At 40.4% G+C, this 14,196-nt stretch overlaps 1 long non-coding RNA gene across 11 annotated transcripts in view; it reads left to right on the top strand.

Moving 5' to 3' along the window:
* The window catches only part of LOC309515908, a 304,876-nt gene that overhangs the window by 120,468 nt on the left and 170,212 nt on the right, over window positions 1–14,196 (top strand). The window lies entirely within an intron of this gene.

Here is a 14,196-nt window from a genome sequence, read left to right on the forward strand (position 1 = left end):
CTCTGAGAGGGCCCGGTCCCTTAGTTATTAAGCAGCAAAATAAATATGTAAATAAATCAATAAAATATATATTGAATACGATAAACCCTTTCAGAGAATTTGCAATTTGGCTTCTGACAGAATGGTGTTACTTAATTCAGTGTGCTAAGAAACAAAGAATGTCAAGAATTCTCATATCTGTAACTTTAAAAACTTATTTGTTTCAAGATAACATCTTTACTTATTCAATATAACACATGATCAGAGTAACTTTATACATACATACATACATACATATGCACAGGTGCTTTACTTAGGCTTACTTTTGCACATACACATACTCATTTCATGTGCTGAAAAGTTGCTTTGGAAAAGTGGGAGACACATTTAATTTCTTGTAAGTACAAACGGGTAGTTGTGCATTAAATTATTATATAATGTTGCACATCTTCTCTTTTGTATTAAGAGATGCCTGGGTTTCTAGCATGCCTGGAGGACTTGCCACCAAATTCAGATGCTCAAATACTTGGCTCAAATAACACTGTAAACTCCCTTGCTTTGCTGTTCTACTGATGCAAAGTGATGACGTTGATAGGGTGCCTGGGCCAATCCAATGACCTTAGGATGAATTGAGTCCCTCTTTGGCTTGTAATGGGCACCATACAGGGACAGAGTATCCTTTGTCAAATCTAGTGGTGCATAGACTCAAAGCACTTCTCACATAAACCTAGCTGGAAAATAATATTTTTTGCCTTCCTACTGGTACATAAACCTACCCAGAGGCTGATCATATTTTGCCCTGATAACAGGAACTGGCATAGAATAGTTTGATTCCATTCCAAATATTAATTATGTAAACTAGGAATAGCAGGGTCTAGAAACATATGTTAGTAAGTGATAGGTTGCTTATCATCTTTGGCAAGAAATACATATATCATAATTTTGGGTTTTCGACTTGCATGTTTCAGGCTGAGTCCATAAGTGGGTTCTGGAGTTAAGTCTTGGCTAAGATTAAATTCCCAGTGACAGCTTGCTTATATTTGAAATCCTAATATTGATACCGCTCCGTCTTTTGTTTCTTGGATCTGTATTTGATTTTGATTTAATATTTTTAAGAATTATTTTCCAAGTAAAAATGAAAAGTGAGAAGGAGGCAATTCTTTAAGAGGTTTATATATATATACCAGAGGGTCAGAAACAACCGTTCAGACTCCTTACCGGAACAATTTCCTCATTTGAGATATAAAATAAGGCAGGGAAATGGCCCATAGAATACATTCAAGTGTTAGAAACAAGGATTTCAATGTTTATGGCTCAAAGCCTTTTATTCTTCCTCAAAGTATGTGCTCATCTCTAATGTAAATGCACTGCATTGTCCTCTCATTGTCCTGGATTTATGAATAAATCATTAGTCTTATTTAATTAATGAGGTCTGGCTAATAATATTCCCAAACTGTCTGTGCTTTCATATCCTTCAATTCCAAAATGTGTTCTTGACTGGTGTGCACGTGCACATGAACAGGGGGGGTGGGTTGGCCTAGGGTGTGATTGTTTGCTTGTGATTGGCTGTGGTGATCTTTGTTTTCAACCTCTCTCTCCACCAAAGGAACACAAGTGAACAACACAAACAACGCTGACACCAAACTCTACACACATTAAACATAATAGAAACACCGCCACCCGACCCCACCCCCATCCATCTTCCCTCCTGCCACCCCCCTTTTCTTCTCTCTCTCTTTTTTCTTCTCCCCCTAATGCCTCAACAAATGAAATGGATTTGTAAAAATGTTACATGAAAAAAACAAACCAAAAATGAGGCACTACACTTCTGTAAAACAAGAAAATCCTTAATAAAATATTAAAAAAAACAAAACAGGGGGGGTGGGTAAGAGAAGAAAAGAGACTCTTCATAATTCAGCAGTGCTTAGAAATTTCATCAGCAGAATGTGTGCAAAGTGTCTTAGCTCAGAGCTATGCAAACCAGAGAGAAAATCGAATTTGAGTTATGCTTTTTTTTTTAACTTGGAAAAAACCGCCAGTGTAAGGTTGCCAGATGTCCCTGTATTTTAAGACATGTCTCTTATCAAGGGGACAATGTAGGTCTGCAAAATAGAAAAGGCATTTCTGAACCACGTCCATAACAGATAGACTGTCGCACTGTCATGTTAGCATGGGATGAAACAGGACACAGTCATCAAAATCTAACAGCTAATGGGAAAAGGAAGACTAAAAGGTTGTGAAGCTGAGTCCATTCTGGCTGCAGAGAATACCATAATCATAGGTTGTTGGCACTGGATTGCTGGTAACTGGATTTTAGCAAAGATGGAACTCCAGCAATCTCTGCAAGAGTTGACTTCAATTGGGCTTTGAGGGTGGGAGAAAAGTGAAAGTGGTAGTGGCAGATATAGACCAATGTAGGATGTAGCAAGGACAGAACATCTACTTTACATGCAGAAGGTCACAGGTTCAATCCCCAGCATCTCCAGGTAGGGCTGGGAGAAACCCTCTGACTGAATTCCTGGACAGCCACTGCCCTTTACTGTAGACAGCACTGAGCTAGATGGACCAGTAGTCTGACTCCTTATAAGACACCTTTCTATGTTCTTAAGGAAGGAGATAGTTGAGTTATTCAACACAATCGAACTACATCAGCACAAGTGATTACCTGAAAATGTGATCAGGATGATGCAGGGGGATGCTCCCGTCCTGCTTGCAGCATACAAGGTTCTCACACTGGATGTACACTAGCCAGTGCTTGAATGGGATGCCATCTTGCTTCCGTTCAGTAGCCCCTTTCCTAGCCTTGCTCAGGGCAGAACTCTTTGTGGAACTGGGAGAGACAGAAGCAGGCAAACAATATTTGCTGCTATCCTACAGTCTTCTGTTTGAAGGGCTGTCCAGTCCTGAAGTCTGGCTTAAAGGTAAAGATCCATAAGGAGCAGCAGGGTTTGGGGAGTTTTCTGTCAACAGTTAACAGAAAAAGATCCCTTCTGGATCAGCCCAAAGGCCTACCACGGTCAACCAGATGCCTATGGGAAGCCCGCAAGTAGGAGCTGAGTGCAGCAGGACTCTCCTCACCTGTGATTCCCAGAATCTGGTATTCAAAGGCATACTGCTTCTGAGAGTGGAGGCAAAACACAGCCACCATGTCCAGTAACCATTGGTAGCTTCATCATCCACTGACCACAAATAGCAGACTGAGAAGATGTACAAGTCACCTGTCCACAGTCTTTCCCACTAGGATGTTGTGGCTTTCTATTTAAATTATTGCTTTCCCCAGAGAGGCTCGCCTGGTGCCATCATCACATGTGTTTAGGCACCAGGCAAAAACATTCCTCTTTACCCAGGCCTTTGGCCATTAAATAATCTATGACGTGTTGAGGGGGGGTAATGTTATTACGATTATTTTATTATGCTGCCTGTTATTATGCTTTTCATTATGTTTTTATTACTGATGTTCTGTAAAATGTGTTGTACACTCCCCTGGGATCTTTTGATAAAGGGTGGTATATATAAATTGAACAAATTATTATTATTATTTGTAAATTTGCATCTATATGTATCAGCTAACATCCACATTTATTCCAAAACTGTGTCCACTTTTTTTGGCAAAATACGCATGGCTACATCAACTGCCGTGGTATGAGTGTAAGAATGCTGCTATTCTGAGCACATTTTAGATGAGTATCACTTTGACATCTTTCTTCTATGCAAAAAACACACTGGCCAGTTGAATTCCTAAGTAGTCTTCTTCCCTTTTGATTATATTATAAAAGGATTAGTTTTCTGTAGCAGCAATGGGTGGGGGTGGAGGAAGAGCATTCAAGTGCCAGTGAATTCTTGTGCTTGTTTCAAATGCTTCAAATGTTGTTGTTTTAATATTTAAAGCTGTAGGGCTATGCTCTGCAGCCAGGGGAAACAAAAACTTCACTTTTTAAATATTTCATGGCTTGCTGGACTCTAGTAGCAGCAGCAGCAGCAATAGCAATAGCAATGATTTCTTTAAAACATTAACACTTTAGATGCCCATCACGCCAGGACAAAATTGTGTTAAGTTAGTGAATGTGCTGGAAATGATGTTCATTGCAGGAATTTATTAAACACCAAATGGGTTATGTAGAGTTCATTCATAGCTGGAGAGCAAGCACTTTATTCTTTCCTACTCACAAGGCCAGATTAAAGGATCCAGAGGCACTATGCTGAATTGCATGGTGGGAATCTCAAGGGTTTTTTTTACCCCACTAAACTATTATTTCTCCAGTAGCAGATACCTCTTTTTGCCTTTCTGACTCACACCTGCTCTCCCTATTTCATCCTATTCTTTCCACTCTAGTTATATTTCACATATCCTACTTTTCTAAAGATTTGCTACATCAGGGCAGTTCTATAAAATGCGTTTCCTTGCATCTGAATTATTATTATTATTTGATTGAACCCATTTCAAGTGTTTCTCAGTGGTTCATAGCAATTTGCACCAAGGATCAGCTTTGGTTCAGCTCTTCATCATCCTAGTCCTCATAATCTCCAATAATTAGGTTATCTGTAACTAGTAGCTATTTCAGACTGGCATTTTGAAAATATAAGATCATGACACCTAACATACAATATAAAAGTTTTGCCACTCAGTTTCTTAGTTGCCATTCAGCTCAACAGCACCTGTGCAGGAGAGCATCCAGATGGGTTGTGTCCAGCATTTTAAAAACTAGTGTCAGACACACATAAGAGATCGACTCTACTGTGAAATTGTGTTTATTACACTCTTATACAATTGCACTGTGACTACTGTGAATTATCCACAGTTTCGTTAGACTCCTTCAGCCATGTGTATCCCTGAACATGTAAAGATTTCTCCCCTAAATAATCCTCTTTTCTGCAGAAACCACATAAATCAATATGCCCTGGCCTGGCTTATCTGGAACTCCATGTCCATAAGGCATTTGCTATTAGACAGGAGTAGCTGCTGCTATTTCTGTTGAATTTGATTTCACAGATAAAATGACAAACTGCTTAATGAGAAATCATTGGACTGGGTTTTTTTTTTTTAAGTACAGGCATGTTACGGCACAGTAAGCCTCACATCTAGTAACACTCAATAAAAATAAAAATACATAGTGATTGAGATGGTGGTCTGAATACACCCACATGGCAAGCTTTTATTGAATCCAGTGTTTCTGGTTTTTAGCAACATACACAGTATTACAGTGCACTGAATTTGAAATGACTGTATAGAGGCTTTTTGATCTTAAGCACATGAATGCCTGGACTACAAATGTTCGCCTCCTGGATGGTTTTTCATTATTCTAAACTTCTGTGTTGCTAAGGCTTATTGTTTTTTATTGGGTTTTGGTCTCTTAGGGGTGTTAGTGTATCTTCTGTGTTCTATTAATGGGTCAGGCATAATAACATTTTGCCTACACACACCTGACAATTCTACTGTTCTAGTGTATAGAACAAATATCTGCATACTGGCCATTTGAGGTATAATGGGAAGCTATGGTTTCCTGCAGTGAACGATGCTCATGACCCCCTTCTTTTTCCTTCCTTGACCACCAGGAGGAGAAAACAAATTCCCACATTCGCTTTCAAGCTAACCAGCGTTCCCTATTACATCCAAAGTCAGGGAACTCTGGTTTGTTTAAACTCTATTTATTGAACAAGCCAGGAACAGAATCTATGGTAAACCACGCTCATATAGTCTAAGGGACAGCTCAGTCACTTTCCCTATGGATGAGGAACTGATTTTAAACAAACCGACAAACTAATTGAGTAAGGCTGTAGGAGCACAAGAGTGCCTCCCCCCCCCCACCTCCTGCCTTGCCAGAAGAGCCTAACAGGGTGTTGGATGAGGCAGCTTGACTGCCTTTGGTTCTTCCCCACCCCACACTCCTTTTAATCGCACCAGAGGTAGATTTAGGGCAACATGACTGATTCCACTGCTCTGGGTGCCAAGCCTAGGGGGTGCTGCAGGGCATCACAGCTATGACATAGTGAATTGAGCATAATGGAAGGCGAGAGACAGGGGGTCGCTGAATTTTGGCCTTGCACAGGGCACTGCTGAAATTTGAGAGACCAAAGTCCACCCCTGATTGCAGCCGTAGTTAACAATGCAGATTCTTGCCGTAATCTTTTACTTACTGAAAAGTAAGGTTCCATAAAACTTTTACAAAATGTTTTGAAAGAAGTCCGGAAACTGTTAGCTGTAAGAGATAGGAGAGGATTAAGTCATCATGCCTCCTTTGTCACACGATGCCATCTGGATTGTGACAATGAATCTTTCTGTTAGGATACACTGCAGCAAAGTTCTTCTTTTAAAAATCAAGACAGTGTATTTATTTCTGCAAAATACAGGCTAAGCCAGCATTCTGACGTGTCCTTTGCAAAAGTCAGCTTTACAGCCCAGCTCCTTTCATGGCTGTGCAGAATACTAAAATCACACTGCATGCATGTGCAAATACCATGCATGAAGATTACAATAACCAAACATCTTGTGCATGACTGGTCCCATTATTAGCAAAATAGGGCACTGAAGCATTTCCTCTTCACGATGAAATGCAGTTTTTCCCCTGCTGATAATGCCTATGAATCTCTTTCATATTTTCATAGATATATTATTTTGTCTGGTTGTGGGTATGCAGTATTGGGCACACAATATACTAGGTTTATTTTCCTTTGGGCTGTGAGAGTAGTCAGTGTGGCCCAGGGCTATCTGCAATGAATAGAACATTGCTTTAGTGAAAATCTAAGCAAAAGTAAATAAATAAGATCAATAATGAGAAGGCATGAAAGAATACAGAGGGAATATTTGGTTGATTTGATTGACATCCTATGCCCTTTTAAAATGTGGGGTGTTGTGGTTTTTTTGGAAAGAGGATTATTGGGTTATTGTTTTTATTTTGATTATATATTTTATGGTTTTTATATTTTGATTTTGTTCTGTGAACCACCCAGAGACCTCTGGGTATAGGGCAGTATATAAATTCAATAAATAATAATAATATAAACAGAAATCAGATGATCCAGACACAAGAGGAAGGTATCAGTTACCAGGGGGAAAGCCCAAAACAGACCAAAGAAGAATGAGTATGCTTAGTGGGCCTGGAATGCTGATTGAATGTTGGAGTGGAGAAACAGAAAATCAGGAGGAGTGTGGAATGGAGTATCTTGTAAAAGGTCATGGCTGGCAGCGGGTGGGCCTGAATAGAAGCATGCCATTCTGCAACATTTTATTGCATTCCTACCTGATACATCATTTAACTGAAAGTCACTGAATCAGGAAGAACTCGGTTGTAGCATTTGGTTTTTCAGGCAACATGGGAGAAGTAAAGTAAAGGTGTAGTTCAGCATTTGCCAACCTGATATCTTCCAGATGTTTTGGACTACAATTCCCAGGCAGTGTGGCCAATTGTCAGGGATGATAGGAGTTGTAGGCTGGATGGTGCTAGGCTACTGAAGGCTGGCACAGACTAAGCAGCTCTGAACTGGAAATGGCAGCCTAATTATCTATGGTAATATGAGTTGTTAGCAAGGAGAAAGAAAGGAAGTCTACAAGCAGATGATTTAGTGAGAATGTGTCTAGATGGTATCCAGTGAAAGACAAATTGTCAATGACATTTAAAATCCAGCATCAAACACTAACATCTTCGTTGACACAGTGAAATCATGATGAATGGATTTTTCCTGACCATTTTTGCTTGATGTAGTTGCCTTTCAAGTGCTCCAGCACATAGTTCTTCAGTAGAACAAGCTTCGTAAGGAACCTGTGTGGAATCTCCATTGACTTTCCCCCCACCCTGCCAAAGGAAATCTGGAACAAACTTCCATTGGGGATTCTGTTGCCATGCAGTAATGGCCAGCAAATTCTGAGCCAAACTCAGCTTCTGAAGGTTACCAACCATTCTCTACTTATTTGCCAAGCCAGACTAAAGAGGTGTGAGTAGAGAGAGCTATAGTTATGAGCTTTGTCAATACAAGCACATTTTACTGGTGGTGAGAACATTTTGCCTGGTCCATTACCTTCCATTCTCACTTAAAGCACCCATCCCACAAATGAAACAATTCAAAACTAGTCAGGTTTTGGCCCACTGGGCTCATTCCAACCTGACTCCTTTTTGGTGTCTCTTACTGTCCTCCAAAGTTTTCTGGGGGTTGAAACTTTTCACGGTATATGTGTGTTGCCCTCAGTATCACTTATTTGGATCACTTTGCAATTCACATTACATACAGCCAGACATTTCCAGACAGTCCTGTGATGATTACGTGTCAGCAGCTATCGATTCTGCCAGAATCTCATTTTATGAAAGCCATCTCAATACTGATTGTCCAGCAGTGATCCGTAAGAGAACAGAATTCTGTATTCATGAATGCACACACTCATATATGTCTTTGCCTGATAACTGTGCACCCATAATAGGTAAGTGACATGAACAGGCACCTTCTCAAAGTTCAGACTGTTTGCCTTTGCATAGGTTAGCTCTAGTAATAAAAACACACCAATTTCCTTTCTAGAAGAATTGTAGTCAGGCATAGCATGGAACAAAAATACCTAGCAGTGAAAAATGAAAAGACATTTATAATGACTTTCTGTATTGACTATATGACCTTGTGAACATTGCTGCTTCCTTTAATCTTTTTGTACTCTCAAACATAATGAATTAATGCAGAATTCACCAATCTGGTCCGCCCGCCCCCCATCTTTTGGACCACAACTTTCATCAGCCATACGTAGCATGACTGGAGGGCACCAGGTTAGCAAATGTTGAGTCAATGCATGATGACTTGGAGGGATCAGGCTTGACATTTCTTCATTTTTAAATGAACATTTTAAAATCTATCCCCCTCTTTTCTTTTAAACTTTATTTTTTTAAAAAAACTGATTTAGTTTACTGGGGGTTGCTTTGCCATTAACCAAACATAATATATTTTTAAATTGTTGTGACCCACTCAGGGACCTTGTGGTGAAGGGTACATAAGAAATAATAACAGCAGCCACTACTGTAGGTCTAACAGAAAATCCTTCTGAATTTTGCTGGCTTCATACAAACAAACTCAAACACCAAATGCGGTTACTAATATGTCCAGGCAGTAGTGGTCTTCAGCATCTGGGCAGCATCTGTGTACAGAAAAAACTGCTGGAATTCATAGTCAAAGATAGCATCAGAAATGCTCTGAGGCTAGATATATTTACCCTAATATGGTGCAAATTATGAACAAATGACTTTGTGAATTGGATAGTGTCCTTTATCCATGGCAACAAAGGTATCAAATTCAGCACATTTCATCAATTCCTTTGGTAAGACAACAAACTACTATGTTGTTTGACATCGTTTGAAGAATATGCCGATTAACATTCATCTGCTAACAAAAGTATCTTATCTAGAATGTACAGTGGTACCTCGGGTTACATATGCTTCAGGTTACGTACGCTTCAGCTTACAGACTCCACTAACCCAGAAATAGTACCTCGGGTTAAGAACTTTGCTTCAGGATGAGAACATAAATCGTGTTCCGGTGGCACAGCGGCAGTGGGAGGCCCCATTAGCTAGTGGTGCTTCAGGTTAAGAGCAGTTTCAGGTTAAGAACGGACCTCTGGAACAAATTAAGTGCCGTATTTTTCGCTCTATAACACGCACCTGACCATAACACGCACGTAGTTTTTAGAGGAGGAAAATCCGTGGGCATGCCACCCGTAGGCATTCCCTCCATAACACGCACATACATTTCCCCTTACTTTCTAGGAGGAAAAAGTGAGTGTTATGGTGCAAAAAATACGATACTCAACTCGAGGTACCACTGTATAAAATTTTGCTTGCTGAATATACTGGTACACTTGATTGTCTGCATCAGGTATGGGAACAGGATATTGGTAAGGTAATATTCAGGGCCAGGGAACAGAGTGTGGGGGAAAGTTCAATTCTTTTACATTGATTCATACATCTGACTCCTTGCACTCTGAGTGGGATAACTCATCGTTGTTGGAGGAGGTGTGGAGAGCTAGGTATTGTTTACTATATGTAGTGGACTTGCCCAGTGACTGGGGAGTTTTGGAATAAGGTTTTTCATAAGCTCCAATTGATTATGAGGCAGCTGCCAGATCCACTTGTGGTGTGTTATCCAATACTTATGATACTTTAATGTACTTTTGAAAGATTCTTTGTTAAATTGTAAGCATTTTGTATTAATTTGTTAACAGTATAATGTATTTATGGTTATGTTTTTCATGTCTTGTAAGTTACCTGGGGACCTTTGGGTTAAGTTAGAAGCTAGTAGTAGTAGTGGTGGTAGTAATAATCAACTGCTCCCAAAAGCTACCTGGCAGCAGCAGTAGTAAGAAAGTTGCAGCCTTCATTGGTACCCAGAGTGCTTCAGCAACAGAGTATAGGAAACCAGGATCCCTAGGAATTTAACCAGAGTTTTTGAGGTTTTTAGGAAAGATCCAGCAGGTCAAAGGAACCAGATTTCTGAGAAGACTTGGTGGTCACAGTGCCACTGCAGACTATAGCAACAGATTCTCTTATTACTGCTGTCACCACCATTAAGCTTCAGAGGCAAATGAAACTGACTGGCTAACTAAAGGAGCAGGGAGAGCTGCTGCTGTGTCTGATATTGAAATAATGGCAAGCTGAGGAATTACAGACTAATTATGAGATTGGTTCAGGTCATAATTAGCCAAGAAGTTCTAAACAGGAGATGTTTGAGGTCCAAACTCTCCAGTTCTTAATTTCAGCTGCATATTGGAGACCAGTCCAGTAATATATTGTATTTTAAGTTTTAAAAAAGGTGGTTTCTTTCAGGTTGTTAAAATAATTCTTGTGGCCATAAAACTGTCCTCTAAATTATATCAAGTGTTTACACTTGAGATGCCCTTTTAGGGCAGACTAAAAGTTCTTTGTGGTGATTTTCTTCCTTCTCAAATATATGTGGACCTTTGGCATTATGTTCATTATATTTCTGATGCATTGGCCAGAGTTCCCAGGCATACTATATCATATCACTGCTTCTTCAGAATCATACAAGGTGTGACTGTGTACTACTGCAGATCCAGCTGCAGGCCAATTCTGGCTCAATAAATTATTAACATTCCCCCCCTCCATCAGTTAGGAAATATTTTAAGCAACTGTGGTGATTTTCCTTTCTGAGGTGAGCGATCAGACTCCTGAGGCCTAACAAAAATTAAAATAAAAAGTTTGTTATCAAGCAAAGGTGGGTTTTTTTGGAGGCCTCTGGGTGTACCATATCACAAGCAAGTTGAGGGAGGAAAGTGGAGCAAATAAGTGTGTTCCAGCAAAAGAGTAAACCCATAAGATATACCAGGGATAGCCAATGTGTTGCTCTCCAGATGTTGTTGAGTCATTTACATATATGGCTTTCAATTTATTATATATAATCAAACTAGGATTGATACGGAACAGATTATTTCCAAGTTGCAAATACCTTTGAAGCAAGGTAGTGATTGCACACAACAATATAGACATGTGGCTAGAGGGAGACAGAGAGAGTGAGACTTGCTTAAGTTGATTTTGTTGACTCACCTAAGTCAACAAAATATCCCTCTTTTCTTTAAGAGTGCATCTCATCTTTCCATTGCTGTAAAAGTCTAGGAAAGTACCTTCTATATCAGGGTTGGCTAAAATGTGGTCATCCAGATCTTCTTGCACTATAATCGCTATAGCCATCCCTGGTTTTTTTGAGCAGATTCAAATTATATTCTGGGATTGCATGGTGAGAAATATATATATAAGAGACAAACACTAACAATAATGACAAACCTAACTGCTTTTCTTTAACAAGCAAACGAAAACATACTTCCTTTTTTATCTCCTATAGTTCTTGTTCAGAAGAAGACACAAATGAAACTAAGCAGCACTTTTCCAGATGTTTACCTTCTGTGTCGCAATGGCACTTGGGGTTTATCTGATAAACATAGGAGGGTGATTGATTTGGTATAAAACTTCATAAAACTTAGGGAAGTGCTGGGTGAGATCCCATGGACAGCAATACTAAAAGGAAAGGGAGTTCATGATGGCTGGGAGTTTGTTAAGAGGGAGATACTAAAAGCACAACATCAGGCAATACCAATGAGACGGAAACATGGAAGGTGCCTAAAGAAGCCAGGGTGGCTATCTAAAGAACTTTTAACTGAATTAAGATTAAAAAAGGATGTGTACAAAAAATGGAAAAGGGGGGAGACCACCAAAGAGGAATTCAAACAAATAGCCAGCACGTGTAGACACAAAGTCAGAAAAGCTAAAGCACAGAATGAACTCAGGCTTGCTAGAGAGGTTAAAAGCAACAAAAAAGGCTTTTATGGGTATGTTCGTAGCAAAAGGAAGAACAAAGAAACAGTGGGGTCACTCAGAGGAGAAGATGGTGAAATGCAAACAGGGGACACAGAAAGGGCTGAACTCCTCAATGCCTTCTTTGCCTCAGTCTTCTCCGATAAAGAAAACAATGCCCGACCTGAAGAATTTGGAGCAAATGATTCAGCAAAGGAAACACAGCCCAGAATAACTAAGGAGATAGTACAAGAATATTTGGCTAGATTAGATGTATTCAAGTCTCCAGGGCCAGATGAACTGCATCCAAGAGTATTAAAAGAACTGGCAGATGTGATCTCAGAACCACTGGCAGTCATCTTTGAGAATTCCTGGAGAACAGGCGAAGTCCCGGCAGACTGGAGGAGGGCAAATGTTGTCCCTATTTTCAAAAAGGGGAAAAGAGAGGACCCAAATAATTACCGCCCAGTCAGTCTGACATCAATACCAGGGAAGATTCTGGAGCAGATCATTAAGCAAACAGTCTGTGAGCACCTAGAAAGGAATGCTGTGATCACCAATAGTCAGCATGGATTTCTGAAAAATAAGTCATGTCAAACTAACCTGATCTCGTTTTTTGACAGAATTACAAGCCTGGTAGATGAAGGGAACGCAGTGGATGTAGCCTACCTTGATTTCAGCAAGGCATTTGACAAGGTGCCCCATGATATTCTTGTAAAGAAGCTGGTAAAATGTGGTCTTGACTATGCTACCACTCAGTGGATTTGTAACTGGCTGACTGACCGAACCCAAAGGGTGCTCATCAATGGTTCCTCTTCATCCTGGAGAAGAGTGACTAGTGGGGTGCCACAGGGTTCTGTCTTGGGCCCGGTCTTATTCAACATCTTTATCAACGACTTGGATGATGGACTCAAGGGCATCCTGATCAAATTTGCAGATGACACCAAACTGGGAGGGGTGGCTAACACCCCAGAGGACAGGATCACACTTCAAAACGACCTTGACAGATTAGAGAACTGGGCAAAAACAAACAAGATGAATTTTAACAGGGAGAAATGTAAAGTATTGCACTTGGGCAAAAAAAATGAGAGGCACAAATACAAGATGGGTGACACCTGGCTTGAGAGCAGTACATGTGAAAAGGATCTAGGAGTCTTGGTTGACCACAAACTTGACATGAGCCAACAGTGTGACGCGGCAGCTAAAAAAGCCAATGCAATTCTGGGCTGTATCAATAGGAGTATAGCATCTAGATCAAGGGAAGTAATAGTGCCACTGTATTCTGCTCTGGTCAGACCACACCTGGAGTACTGTGTCCAGTTCTGGGCACCACAATTCAAGAAGGACACTGACAAACTGGAACGTGTCCAGAAGAGGGCAACCAAAATGGTCAAAGGCCTGGAAACGATGCCTTATGAGGAACGGCTAAGGGAGCTGGGCATGTTTAGCCTGGAGAAGAGGAGGTTAAGGGGTGATATGATAGCCATGTTCAAATATATAAAAGGATGTCACATAGAGGAGGGAGAAAGGTTGTTTTCTGCTGCTCCAGAGAAGCGGACACGGAGCAATGGATCCAAACTACAAGAAAGAAGATTCCACCTAAACATTAGGAAGAACTTCCTGACAGTAAGAGCTGTTCGACAGTGGAATTTGCTGCCAAGGAGTGTGGTGGAGTCTCCTACTTTGGAGGTCTTTAAGCAGAGGCTTGACAACCATATGTCAGGAGTGCTCTGATGGTGTTTCCTGCTTGGCAGGGGGTTGGACTCGATGGCCCTTGTGGTCTCTTCCAACTCTATGATTCTATGATTCTAACTGCTTTTCTTTAACAAGCAAACGAAAACATACTTCCTTTTTTATCTCCTATAGTTCTTGTTCAGAAGAAGACACAAATGAAACTAAGCAGCACTTTTCCAGATGTTTACCTTCTGTGTCGCAATGGCACTTG

This window comes from Podarcis vaucheri (assembly GCF_965113315.1).
Source record: "Podarcis vaucheri genome assembly, chromosome: 12".
Lineage (NCBI taxonomy): Eukaryota > Metazoa > Chordata > Lepidosauria > Squamata > Lacertidae > Podarcis > Podarcis vaucheri.